The sequence below is a fragment of the Oncorhynchus clarkii genome, chromosome 16, assembly GCF_045791955.1.
Source record: "Oncorhynchus clarkii lewisi isolate Uvic-CL-2024 chromosome 16, UVic_Ocla_1.0, whole genome shotgun sequence".
Taxonomy (NCBI): domain Eukaryota; kingdom Metazoa; phylum Chordata; class Actinopteri; order Salmoniformes; family Salmonidae; genus Oncorhynchus; species Oncorhynchus clarkii.
Window position 1 is genome coordinate 12,133,756 of NC_092162.1, and position 14,544 is coordinate 12,148,299.

The 14,544-nt window shown below is 37.4% G+C and overlaps 1 protein-coding gene across 1 annotated transcript in view; it reads left to right on the plus strand.

Moving 5' to 3' along the window:
* Positions 1–14,544, plus strand: part of LOC139367968 (protocadherin-15-like) — a 205,477-nt gene that overhangs the window by 143,005 nt on the left and 47,928 nt on the right. The gene's annotated exons all lie outside the window — the stretch shown is intronic.

The window sequence follows — 14,544 nt, forward strand, 5'->3', positions numbered from 1 at the left end:
GTTTATCACTCACAAGCCAAAGCCATCATTCAAAGGAGAAAATGCAGAAGTGTGGCAGAAGACATTTTTTTTTTGTTCATAGATACATGCACAGCAAATTCTCCAGTGTTAAAATAATTATAATTGTTCACAAACATAGATATTAAAACTAACAATGAAGGGGACGTGTATGAGTTTCAGGCCTCTCAATTAGGGTAAACATAGGCCCTCAAAATAAGGCCTTATGAAATACATATGGTATTGCGTAATAAAATAAATATATACTGTACAGTTGAAGTCGGAAGTTTACATACACTTGGAGTCATTAAAACTCGTTTTTCATCCACTCCAATTTCTTGTTAACAAACTATAGTTTTGGCAAGTCGGTTAGGACATTTACTTTGTGCATGACACAAGTAATTTTTCCAACAATTGTTTACAGACAGATTATTTCACTTATAATTCACTGTATCACAATTCCAGTGGGTCAGAAGTTTACATACACTAAGTTGACTGTGCCTTTAAACAGCTTGGAAAATTCCAGACAATTATGTCATGGCTTTAGAAGTTTCTGATAGGCTAATAGACATAATTTGAGTAAATTGGAGGTGTACCTGTGGATGTATTTCAAGGCCTACCTTCAAACTCAGTGCCTCTTTGCTTGATATCATGGGAAAATCAAAAGAAATCAGCGAAGACCTCAGAAAAAAAATTGTAGACCTCCACAAGTCTGGTTCATCCTTGGGAGCAATTTTCAAACGCCTGAAGGTACTACGTTCATCTGTACAAACAACAGTACACAAGTATAAACACCATGGGACCACGCAGCTGTCATACCGCTCAGGAAGGAGACGTGTTCTGTCTCCTAGAGATGAACGTAGTTTGGTGTGAAAAGTGCATATCAATCCCAGAACAACAGCAAAGGACCTCGTGACGATGCTGGAGGAAACACGTACAAAAGTAACTATATCCACAGTAAAACGAATCCTATATCGGCATAACCTGAAAGGCCACTCAGCTAGGAAGAAGCCACTGCTCCAAAACCACCGTAAAAAAGCCAGACTACAGTTTACAACTGCACATGGGGACAAAGATCGTACTTTTTGGAGAAATATCCTCTGGTCTGATGAAACAAAAATAGATCTGTTTGACCTCCCGGGTGGCGCAGTGGTCTAAGACACTGCATCGCACACACACTTACACATCGCTAGCTGTGCCACCAGAGACTCTGGGTTCGAGCCCAGGCTCTGTTGCAGCCGGCCGCGACTGGGAGGTCCATGGGGCGACACACAATTGGCCTAGCATCGTCCGGGTTAGGGAGGGTTTGGCCGGTAGGGATATCCTTGTCTCATCGCGCACTAGCGAATCCTGTGGCGGGCTGGAGGCAGTGCACGCTGACCAGGTCGCTAGGGGCACGGTGTTTCCTCCGACACATTGGTGCGGCTGGCTTCCGGGTTGGATGTGCTGTGTTAAGAAGCAGTGCGGCTTGGTTGGGTTGTGTTTCGGAGGACGCGTTTACTCTCAACCTTCGTCTCTCCCGAGCCCGTACGGGAGTTGTAGAGATGAGACAAGATAGTAAATACTAAAAATATTGGATACTACGAAATTGGGGCAAAAAAGGGGGTAACATTTAAAAATAAAAAAATTTAACTGTTTGGCCATAATGACCATTGTTATGTTTGGAGGAAAAAGGGGGAGGCTTGCAAGCCGAAGAACACCATCCCAACCGTGAGTGGCAGCATCATGTTGTGGGGGTTCTTTGCTGCAGGAGGGACTGGTGCACTTCACAAAATAGATGGCAGCATGAGGAAGGAAAATTATGTGGATATATTGAAGCAAGACATCAGTCAGGAAGTTAAATCTTGGTTGCAAATGGGTCTTCCAAATGGACATTGACCCCAGGCATACTTCCTAAGTTGTGGCAAAATGGCTTAAGGACAACAAAGCCCTGACCTCAATCCTATAGAACATTTGTGGGCAGAACTGAAAAAGCATGTGCGAGCAAGGAGACCTACAAACCTGACTCAGTTACACCACCACTGTCAGGAGGAATGGGCCAAAATTCACCCTACTTATTGTGGGAATCTTGTGGAAGGCTACCCGAAACGTTTGACCCAAGTTAAACAATTCAAAGGCAATGCTACCAAATACTAATTGAGTGCATGTAAACTTCTGACCCACTGGGAATGTGATGAAAGAAATAAAAGCTGAAATAAATCATTATCTCTACTATTATTCTGACATTTCACATTCTTAAAATAAAGTGGTGATCCTAACTGACCTAAGACATTTTTACTAGAATGAAATTGTCAGGAATTGTGAAAAACTGAGTTTAAATGTATTTGGCTAAGGTGTGTGTAAACTTCCGACTTCAACTGCATATTGCTAACATATTCACTTAGGATCTCCATAGGACCGAAAATGGATGAATGCAACAACCATGTCTCTGTCACTAACAAATAAAGTCATGGGTGCTAACTCTACAATTTACTCAAAAGGCAAGGCACTCTGGGAAATATTTGAATAGGGCTTTATACTTTACCCAGCAGTGGTGGAAGAAGTCCCCAATTGTCATTCTTGAGTAAACGTATAGATACCTTAATAGAACGATACTGATGTAAAAGTGAAGGTCACCCAGTAAAATAGTACTTGAGTAAAAGTCCAAAAGTATTTGGTTTTACACATACTTAAGTATCAAAGTAAATGTAATTGCTAAAATATACTTAAGTATCAAAAGTAGAAGTAAAAGTATACATTTTCAAATTCCTTATATTAAGCAAAGCAGACAGCACCATTTTCTTGTTTAAAAAATGTATGGATAGCTAGGGGCACACTCCAACAATCAGACATTATTTACAAAAGATGCATTTGTGTTTAGTGATACTGCCAGACCATAGGCAGTAGGGATGACCAGGGATGTTCTCTTGATTAGTGTGTGAATTAGACCATTTTCCAGTCCTGCTGAGCATTCAAAATGTAACAAGTACTTTTGAGTGTCACGGTTAATGTATGGAGTAAAAAGTACAGTGTTTTCTTTGGAATGTAGTGACGTAAAAGTACCACAAAAACTACTTAAGTAAAAATACCTTAAAGTACTACTTAAGTATTTTACACCACTGCTACGCAGTGTGTTAATATAACACTGTTCCGGTTTCTATATGAATCCACAGACTTCACCATGTTGATTTGCCATGTGACTTTTCTCTCTGTCTCGCTCTCTCACTCCCCCATCTTTCTCTCTGGTCTGAAAAAACTAGCCACCCTTTCACCACGGAGCTAAAGAGAGATAAATGATCCTCCAGCTACCTCTCATTTCTCCTGGCCTGACAAAAGACAAGCTGACAGATTGATACTGTAGTACAGTGCTGTGGTATTTTATGTCTTGATGGTCATTAGGTTTTTGAGGGCTCTATTTTGTCAGTGGCCATCTGATTTATTATGTTTCAGAAGATTAACCACCAGACACTTGCTGAATGGAGATTAGCCTGCCGTTGGCCTCGGAATGACGCTCAGTAGTACAGTAGAACAGTAGTACAGTAGAACATTAGTACAGTAGAACAGTAGTACAGTATTATAGTAGAACGGTACAACAGTAGTACAGTAGAACAGTATTATAGTAGTACAGTAGAACAGTATTATAGTAGAACAGTAGAACAGTAGTACAGTAGAACAGTATTATAATGGTACAGTAGAACAGTAGTACAGTATTATAGTAGAACGGTACAACAGTAGTACAGTAGAACAGTATTATAGTAGTACAGTAGAACAGTATTATAGTAGAACAGTAGAACAGTATTATAATGGTACAGTAGAACAGTAGAACAGTATTATAGTAGACCATTATTATGGTAGAACAGTAGTATAGTAGAGCAGTAGAACAGTATTATAGTAGACCAGTAGAACAGTATTATAATGGTACAGTAGAACAGTATTACAGTAGACCATTATTATGGTAGAACAGTACTATAGTAGTACAGTATTAGAGTAGTACAGTAGAACAGTATTATAGTAGTACAGTAGAGCAGTATAACATTATAACAGTATTATAGTAGTACAGTAGAGCAGTAGAACATTAGAACAGTATTATAGTAGTACAGTATACCATTATTATGGTAGTACAGTACTACAGTAGTATAGTAGTACAGTAGAGCAGTAGTACAGTAGTACAGTAGAACAGTATTATAGTAGTAGAACAGTATTATAGTAGTACAGTAGAACAGCATTATAGTAGTACAGTACAACAGTAGAACAGTATTATAGTAGTACAGTAGACCATTGTTATGGTAGTACAGCAGTACAGTATTACAGTAGTACAGTAGTATAGTAGTTCCTTAGAGCAGTATAACAGTATTATAGTAGTACAGTAGACCATTATTATGGTAGTACAGTAGTATAGTAGTACAGTAGAACAGTATTATAGTAGTACAGTAGAGCAGTAGAACAGTAGAACAGTATTATAGTAGTACAGTATACCATTATTATGGTAGTACAGTACTACAGTAGTATAGTAGTACAGTAGAGTAGTACAGTAGAACAGTAGTACAGTATTATAGTAGTACAGTAGACCATTATTATGGTAGTACAGTAGTACAGTAGTACAGTAGAGCAGTATAACAATATTATAATAGTACAGTAGAACATTAGAGCAGCATTGTATTAGAACAGTAAAACAGTAGTACAGTAGTACAGTTCCTCATCTCCCACATCTTCTAATGCGACTAATGATGTCACCATTGTCCTTGATTCTATAAGCAATATTGTGCTGCTATTTTTATTGACTTGGCCAAAGCTTTTGATACAGTAGACCATTCCATTATTGTGGGTCGGCTTAGGAGTATTGGTGTCACTGAGTGGTCTTTGGGCTGGTTTGCTAACTATCTCTCTCAAAGAGTGCAGTGTATAAAGTCAGAAAATCTGCTCTCAGCCACTGCCTGTCACCAAGGGAGTACCCCAAGGCTCGATCCTAGGTCCCACGCTCTTCTCAATTTACAGTGCCTTGCGAAAGTATTCGGCCCCCTAGAACTTTGCGACCTTTTGCCACATTTCAGGCTTCAAACATAAAGATATAAAACTGTATTTTTTTGTGAAGAATAAACAACAAGTGGGACACAATCATGAAGTGGAACAACATTTATTGGATATTTCAAACTTTTTTAACAAATCAAAAACTGAAAAATTGTGTGTGCAAAATTATTCAGCCCCTTTACTTTCAGTGCAGCAAACTCTCTCCAGAAGTTCAGTGAGGATCTCTGAATGATCCAATGTTGACCTAAATGACTAATGATGATAAATACAATCCACCTGTGTGTAATCAAGTCTCCGTATAAATGCACCTGCACTGTGATAGTCTCAGAGGTCTGTTAAAAGCGCAGAGAGCATCATGAAGAACAAGGAACACACCAGGCAGGTCTGAGATACTGTTGTGAAGAAGTTTAAAGCTGGATTTGGATACAAAAAGATTTCCCAAGCTTTAAACATCCCAAGGAGCACTGTGCAAGCGATAATATTGAAATGGAAGGAGTATCAGACCACTGCAAATCTACCAAGACCTGGCCGTCCCTCTAAACTTTCAGCTCATACAAGGAGAAGACTGATCAGAGATGCAGCCAAGAGGCCCATGATCACTCTGGATGAACTGCAGAGATCTACAGCTGAGGTGGGAGACTCTGTCCATAGGACAACAATCAGTCGTGTATTGCACAAATCTGGCCTTTATGGAAGAGTGGCAAGAAGAAAGCCATTAAAAAGTGTTGTTTAAAGTTTGCCACAAGCCACCTGGGAGACACACCAAACATGTGGAAGAAGGTGCTCTGGTCAGATGAAACCAAAATCGAACTTTTTGGCAACAATGCAAAACGTTATGTTTGGCGTAAAAGCAACACAGGTCATCACCCTGAACACACCATCCCCACTGTCAAACATGGTGGTGGCAGCATCATGGTTTGGCCCTGCTTTTCTTCAGCAGGGACAGGGAAGATGGTTAAAATTGATGGGAAGATGGATGGAGCCAAATACAGGACCATTCTGGAAGAAAACCTGATGGAGTCTGCAAAAGACCTGAGACTGGGACGGAGATTTGTCTTCCAACAAGACAATGATCCAAAACATAAAGCAAAATCTACAATGGAATGGTTCAAAAATAAACAATAGATATATGAATAGAATGGCCAAGTCAAAGTCCAGACTTGAATCCAATCGAGAATCTGTGGAAAGAACTGAAAACTGCTGTTCACAAATGCTCTCCATCCAACCTCACTGAGCTCGAGCTGTTTTGCAAGGAGGAATGGGAAAAAAATTCAGTCTCTCGATGTGCAAAACTGATAGAAACATACCCCAAGCGACTTACAGCTGTAATCGCAGCAAAAGGTGGCGCTACAAAGTATTAACTTAAGGGGGCTGAATAATTTTGCACGCCCAATTTTTCAGTTTTTGATTTGTTAAAAAAGTTTGAAATATCCAATAAATGTCGTTCCACTTCATGATTGTGTCCCACTTGTTGTTGATTCTTCACAAAAAAATACAGTTTTATATCTTTATGTTTGAAGCCTGAAATGTGGCAAAAGGTCGCAAAGTTCAAGGGGGCCGAATACTTTCGCAAGGCACTGTACATCAACAACATAGCTCAGGCAGTAGGAAGCTCTCATCTATTGATATGTAGATGATACAGTCTCAGCTGGCCCCTCCCCGGATTTTGTTTTAAATGCTCTACAACAAAGCTTTCTTAGTGTCCAACAAGCTTTCTCTGCCCTTAACCTTGTTCTGAACACTTCCCAAACAAAGTCATGTGGTTTGGTAAGAAGAATGCCCCTCTTCCTACCGGTGTGATTACTACCTCTGAGGGTTTAGAGCTTGAGGTAGTCACCTTATACAAGTACTTGGGAGTATGGCTGGGCAGTGCACTGTCCTTCTCTCAGCACATATTAAAGATGCAGGCTAAAGTTAAATCTAGACTTGGTTTCCTCTATTGCAATCGCTCCTCTTTCACCCAAGCTGCCAAACTAACCCTGATTCAGATTACCTTCCTACCCATGCTAGAGTACGGAAACATAATTTATAGATCGGCAGGTAAGAGTGCTCTCGAGTGGCTAGATGTTCTTTACCATTCGGCCATCAGATTTGCCACCAATGCTCCTTATAGGACACATCACTGCACTCTATACTCCTCTGTAAACTGGTCATCTCAGTATACACATCACAAGACCCACTGGTTGATGCTTATTTATAAAACCCTCATAGGCCTCACTCCCCCCTATCTGAGATATCTACTGGAGCCCTCATCCTCCACATACAACACGCATTATGCCAGTCACATTGTGTTAAAGGTCCCCAAAGCACACATATCCCTGGGTCCCTCCTCTTTTCAGTTCGCTGCAACTAGCGACTGGAACGAGCTGCAAAAAACACTCAAACTGGACAGTTTAATCCCAATCTCTTCTTTCAAAGACTCAATCATGGACACTTACTGACAGTTGTGGCTGCTTTGTGTGATGTATTGTTGTCTCGACCTAATTGCCCTTTGTGTTGTTGTCCTTGCCCAATAATGTTTGTACCATGTTTTGTGCTGCTACCATGTTGTGTTGCCACCGTGCTGTGTTCACATGTGTTTCTGCCTTGCTATGTTGTTGTTTTAGGTCTCCCTTTATGTTCTATTGTGTTGTCTCTATTGTTGTGATGTGTGTTTTGTCCTATATTTATATTGTATTTATTTTTAATCCCAGCCCCGTCCCCGCAGGAGGCCTTTTGGTAGGACGTCATTGTAAATAACAATGTGTTCTTAACTGACTTGTAGAGTTAAATAAAGGTAAAATAAAATGAATAAATAAACAGTAGAACAGTATTATAGTAGAACAGTTGTACAATAGAACAGTACTATAGTAGCACAGTAGTACTATAGTAGCACAGTAGTACAATAGAACAGTATTATAGTAGCACAGTAGAGCTGTATTACAGTAGTGTAGTAGTACAGTAGACCAGTAGTACAGTAGACCAGTATTATAGTACTACAGTAGAACAGTGAACTGCAGAACAGTAGCACAGTGAACAGAACAGTGAACTTCAGAACAGTACTACAGTAGTACAGTATTATAGTAATACAGTAGAGCAGTTTTGTCGTGGAACATTATTATAGTAGTACAGTAGAACAGTATCATAGTAGTACATTAGAACAGTAGAATAGTACTACAGTAGTTGTAACGGTTTTCTAGGTGTGAAGGAGTGTCGGACCAAAATGCAGCGTGTAGATTGCGATCCATGTTTAATGAACAACATAAACACGAATTAACACAAACACTACAAAAACAAAGAACGTAAATAACGAAACGAAAACCGAAACAGCCTATACTTGTGAACACTAACAAAGATAGGAACAAGGACACTAAGGACAATCACCCACGACAAACTCAAAGAATATGGCTGCCTAAATATGGTTCCCAATCAGAGACAACGATAAACACCTGCCTCTGATTGAGAACCACTCCAGACAGCCATAGACTTTGCTAGATCACCCCACTAGCTACAATCCCAATACATACACACCAAAACCCCAAGACAAAACACACCACACTACAAAAACCCCATGCCACACCCTGGCCTGACCCAATACATGAAGATAAACACAAAATACTTCGACCAGGGCGTGGCAGTAGTACGATAGTACTGTAGTACATTATTATAATAGAACAGTAGTACAGTTGTACAGTATAACAGTATTGCAGTAGTACAGTAGAACAGTAGTATAGTAGTACAGTAGAACCGTACTACAGTACTACAGTATTATAGTAGAACAGTAGAACAGTATTGTAGTAGAACAGTAGAACATTATTATAGTAGTACATTTGAACAGTAGAACAGTATTATAATGGTACAGTAGTACAGTATTATAGTAGAACAGTAGAACATTATTACAGTTGTTCAGTGGAACAGTAGAACAGTAGAACAGTATTGTAGTAGAACAGTAGAAAAGTATTATAGTAGTATAGTAGTACAGTAGAACATTATTATAGTAGTACATTTGAACAGTAGAACAGTATTATAATGGTACAGTAGTACAGTATAATGGTAGAACAGTATGACAGTTTTATAGTAGTACATTAGAACAATAGAACAGTATTATAGTAGAACAGTAGAACATTATTACAGTAGTTCAGTGGAACAGTAGAAGATTAGAACAGTATTATCGTAGAAAAGTAGTACAGTAGAACTGTAGTACAGTAGCACAATAGAACAGTATTATAGTAGAACAGTATTATAGTAGTACAGTAGAACAGTAGTACAGTAGAACTGTAGTACAGTAGTACAATAGTATAGTAGCACAGTAGAACTGGAGTACAGTAGTACAATAGTATAGTAGCACAGTATTATAATAGAACAGTAGAACAGTATTATAGTAGTACAGTAGAACAGTACTATAGTAGTACAGTATTATAGTAGTACAGTATTATAGTAGTACAGTAGAACAGTAATACAGTAGAACTGTAGTACAGTAGTACAATAGTATAGTAGCACAGTAGAACAGTATTATAGTAGTACAGTAGAACAGTATTATAGTAATACAGTAGTACAGTAGAACAGTAGAACAGTATTATAGTAGTACATTAGAACAGTATTATCATAGTACAGTAGAACAGTAGTACAGTAGAACTGTAGTACAGTAGTACAATAGTATAGTAGCACAGTAGAACAGTATTATAGTAGAAGAGTAGAACAGTATTATATTAGTACAGTAGAACAGTATTATAGTAGTACAGTAGCACAGTATTATAGTAGTACAGTAGTACAGTAGAACAGTAGTACAGTAGTACAGTATTACAGTAGTACAGTCTAACAGTATTATATTAGTACAGTAGTACAGTAGAACAGTATTATAGTAGTACAGTATTATAGTAGTACAGTAGAACAGTATTATAGTAGTACAGTAGAACAGTATTATAGTAGAACAGTAGTACAGTAGAATAGTAGAACAGTATCATAGTAGAACAGTATCATAGTAGAACAGTAGTACAGTATTATGGTAGAACAGTATCATAGTAGAACAGTAGTACAGTATTATAGTAGAACAGTATCATAGTAGAACAGTAGTACAGTATTATAGTAGAACAGTATCATAGTAGAACAGTATTATAGTAGAACAGTAGAACAGTATCATAGTAGAACAGTATTATAGTAGAACAGTAGCATAGTAGAACAGTACCATAGTAGAACAGTAGAACTGTAGTACAGTAGTACAATAGTATAGTAGCACAGTAGAACAGTATTACAGTAGTACAGTAGACAGTATTATAGTAGAACAGTAATATAGTAGTACAGTAGAACAGTAGTACACTAGTACAGTAGAACAGTATTATAGTAGTACAGTAGAACATTATTATAGTAAAACAGTAGTACAGTAGAACAGTATTATAGTAGAACAGTATCATAGTAGAACAGTAGTACAGTATTTTGGTAGAACAGTAGAACAGTATCATAGTAGAACAGTAGTACAGTATTATAGTAGAACAGTATCATAGTAGAACAGTATAACAGTATTATAGTAGTACAGTAGAACAGTATTATAGTAGTACAGTAGACCAGTAGTACAGTATTATGGTAGAACAGTATAACAGTATTATAGTAGTACTGTAGGACAGTAGAACAGTATTATAGTAGTACTGTAGTACAGTTGAATAGTAGTACATTAGAACAGTAGAACAGTATTAAAGTAGATCAGTATTATAGTAATACAGTAGTGCAGTATAAATGTAGTACAGTAGAACATTCGAACATTAGTACAGTATAACAGTGGAACAGTTGCACAGTGGAACAGTATTATAGTATTACAGTGGTACAGTAGAACAGTACTACAGTATTATAGTTAAACAGTATCATAGTAGAACAGTAGAAAAGTATTACAGTAGTACAGTAGAACAGTAGAACAGTATTATAGTAGTACAGTAGAACAGTAGTACAGTATTATGGTAGAACAGTAGAACAGTATTATAGTAGTACAGTAGGACAGTAGAACAGTATTATAGTTGTACAGTAGAACACTGGAACAGTATTATAGTAGTACAGTAGAACAGTATTATAGTAGTACAGTAGAACAGTAGTACAGTATTATGGTAGAACAGTAGAACAGTATTATAGTAGAACAGTGGAACATTATTATAGTAGTACAGTAGAACAGTAGTACAGTATTATGGTAGAACAGTAGAACAGTATTATATTAGTACATTAGAACAGTAGATCAGTTTTACAGTAGAACAGTATTATAGTAGATCAGTATTATAGTAATACAGTAGTACAATATTACAGTATAGTATTATGGTAGTACAATAGAACAATAGAACAGTAGAACAGTATTATAGTAATACAGTAGTACAATATTACAGTAGAGTATTATGGTAGTACAATAGAACAATAGAACAGTAGAACAGTATTATAGTAGTACAGTAGAACAGTAGTATGGTAGAACAGTAGAACAGTATTATAGTAGTACAGTAGAACAGTATTATAGTAGTACAGTACAACAGTAGAACAGTATTATGGTAGAACAGTAGAACAGTATTATAGTAGTACAGTAGAACAGTGGAACAGTATTATAGTAGATCAGTATTATAGTAGTACAATATTACAGTAGAGTTATGGTAGTACAGTATAACAATAGTACTGTGTAACAGTATTATAGTAAAACAGTAGAACAGTATTTTATTAGAAGAGTAGAACATTATTACAGTAGTTCAGTAGAACATTAGAACAGTATTAGTTGTACAGTATTGTGGTAGAACAGTATTATCGTAGAACAGTAGAACAGTATTACAGTAGTATATCAGTACAGTAGAACTGTATGATTGTAGTACAGTATAATAGTTGTACAGTTGAACAGTATTTTAGTAGTGCAGTAGTACAGTAGAAATGTAGTACCATAGGACAGTAGAAATGTAGTACAGTAGAACATTAGAACTTTAGTCAGTATAACAGTGGAACAGTAGAACAGTATAAATGTAGTACAGTAGAACATTAGAACATTAGTACAGTATAACAGTAGAACAGTATAACAGTATAACTGTAGTACAGTAGAACATTAGAACATTAGTACAGTATAACAGTGGAACAGTAGTACAGTGGAACAGTATTATAGTAGTACAGTAGAACAGTAGTACAGTAGAACAGTACTACAGTAGTACAGTATTGTTGTAGAACAGTACTAGAGTAGTACAGTATTATAGTAGAACAGTAGACCAGTATTATGGTAGTACAGTAGAACAGTATTATAGTAGTACATTAGAACAGTTGAGCAGTAGTATATTAGTACAGTAGAACAGGATCATAGTTAAACAGTAGTACAGTAGAACAGTATTATTGTAGTATAGTTGTACAGTAGTATAATAGAACATTAGTACAGTAACAGTATTATGGTAGAACAGTAGAACATTATTATAGTAGTACAGTATAACAGTTACGGTAGTACAGTATTATTGTAGAACAGTACTACAGTAGTACATTATTATAGTAGAACAGTGTTGTAGTAGTACAGTAGTATAGTAGTACAGTAGAACAGTATACTAGTATTACATTAGAACAGTTGAATAGTAGTACATTAGAAGAGTAGAACAGTTTTACAGTAGAACCGTATTATAGTAGTACAGTAGTACAATATTACAGTAGAGTATTATGGTAGTACAGTAGAACAATAGTATAGTAGTACAATATTATAGTAATACAGTAGAATAGTATTATATTAGAAGATTAGGACATTATTACAGTAGTTCAGTAGAACATTAGAACAGTATTATAGTTGCACAGTAGTACAGTCCTACAGTAGTACAGTATTACAGTAGAACAGTATTATGGTAGAACCGTATTATAGTAGAACAGTATTACAGTACAGTATTGTAGCAGTACAGTAGAACAGGATCATAGTAGTACAGTAGAACAGTATTATAGTAGTATAGTAGTACAGTAGAACAGTTGAGCAGTAGTATATTAGTACAGTAGAACAGTATTGTAGTAGTACAGTAGAACAGGATCATAGTTGTACAGTAGAACAGTATTATAGTAGTACAGTAGTACAGTAGAACAGTTTAACAGTATTATAGTACAACAGTAGAACAGTATTATAGTAGTACAGTATTATAGTAGTACTGTGGTACAGTAGAACGGTAGAACAGTAGAAAAGTAGCCACTAAAATAGATCAGGATGGTGATGTGGTATTACACTGCACTTAAACAAGACTGTAGTACTCAGCCGGTGTCCTTGAGTAGAATTCTTTCGATCTAGCTGCTACATAGATATGTTACTCATGAAAAAAGAATACTGTTAAAGAGGGACACTGGAGGACGACACCTTTGAAGCTGTGAAGCACTGCTGCTTTGTGTTAGGGTTTAGCATTCTCACTCCCTCACTCGTCAATAATAGGATGACCTGTGTGTTTTACCAGCCAAACAACATGGAAAAAGGAATGAAACGTACAAATGAGGTGTATCCATCCTCCTTCCTGTATCTAAAGGGCAGGGAAACAGATAGTGTACCTTTCCGTCTGGCGATGCTAATCGATGATTATTTGCTGTTAAGACAGAACAGTGCGGCGCGGGGTAGGATGGTAATGTAACGTGATGCCTGGTCCGTGGAGACTAGAGGGAGAGCGGAGTGATTAAGCTGTGAGATCGCTTCTATGGGTTGTATAGACTTGATGAGGAAACCATCAATAGAAACACAATAACACAGTTGAGATTCTTTGCCGCAGCATTTTCCACTCTGCCAGAGCAAAACTCACTCAGAGAACCGCTAGGTTTTATTAACAAGCCGAGGTACTGTACCAAGAATGTTTTTGTATAAATTCTGTGAGCACGAGGAGGCCAGGGAAGGATGTGTAATTTGGATACCTGAACTAGCCTGGCCTCATCTTGGACTTTGTGAGGCGACATACTCTACTGAATGCTTTAGAATGTAGCTCTGTCTTAATAATGAATAGTTGAGCAGCCACTGGACAGAATCTAGATGTTTTCTGTTCTGATCCAAGCTATCCAAGTAGCAGCACTCATTATTGGGCCTCTTCAGTCGTCAGACACAGTGTCTTCGGAAAATAAGACTTCTTTAGGAAAATAAAGTACTGATGTCCTCTACCAGTGACTATGGGTTTGGCATAGCTCCACATAAAGCTGTTGCTTTTGTGGTTTACACACACGGTCTAATGATCTCTCCCTAGCCTGAAGTTAAAACAGTCCCTCCGCTGCACGCCCCGCTGTGCCAGCCATAATGAAGTCTCATGGTCTGCTATTGAGTGTACAGCGCCCTCAGAAAGTATTCACACCCCTTGACTTTTTCCACATTTTGTTGTGTTACAGCCTGAATTTAAAGTTGCCTAAATTGAGATTTTGTGTCACTAATCTACACACAATACCCCATAATGTTAAAGTGGAATTTTGTTTGTTGAACATTTTGGAAATGAATAAACATTTTAAAACTGAAATGTCTTGAGTCAATAAGTATTCAACCCTTTTGTTATGGGAAGCCTAAATATGTTCAGGCGTAAAAATGTGCTTAACAAATCGCATAAGTTGCTTGGACTCATTCTGTGTTCAATAAAA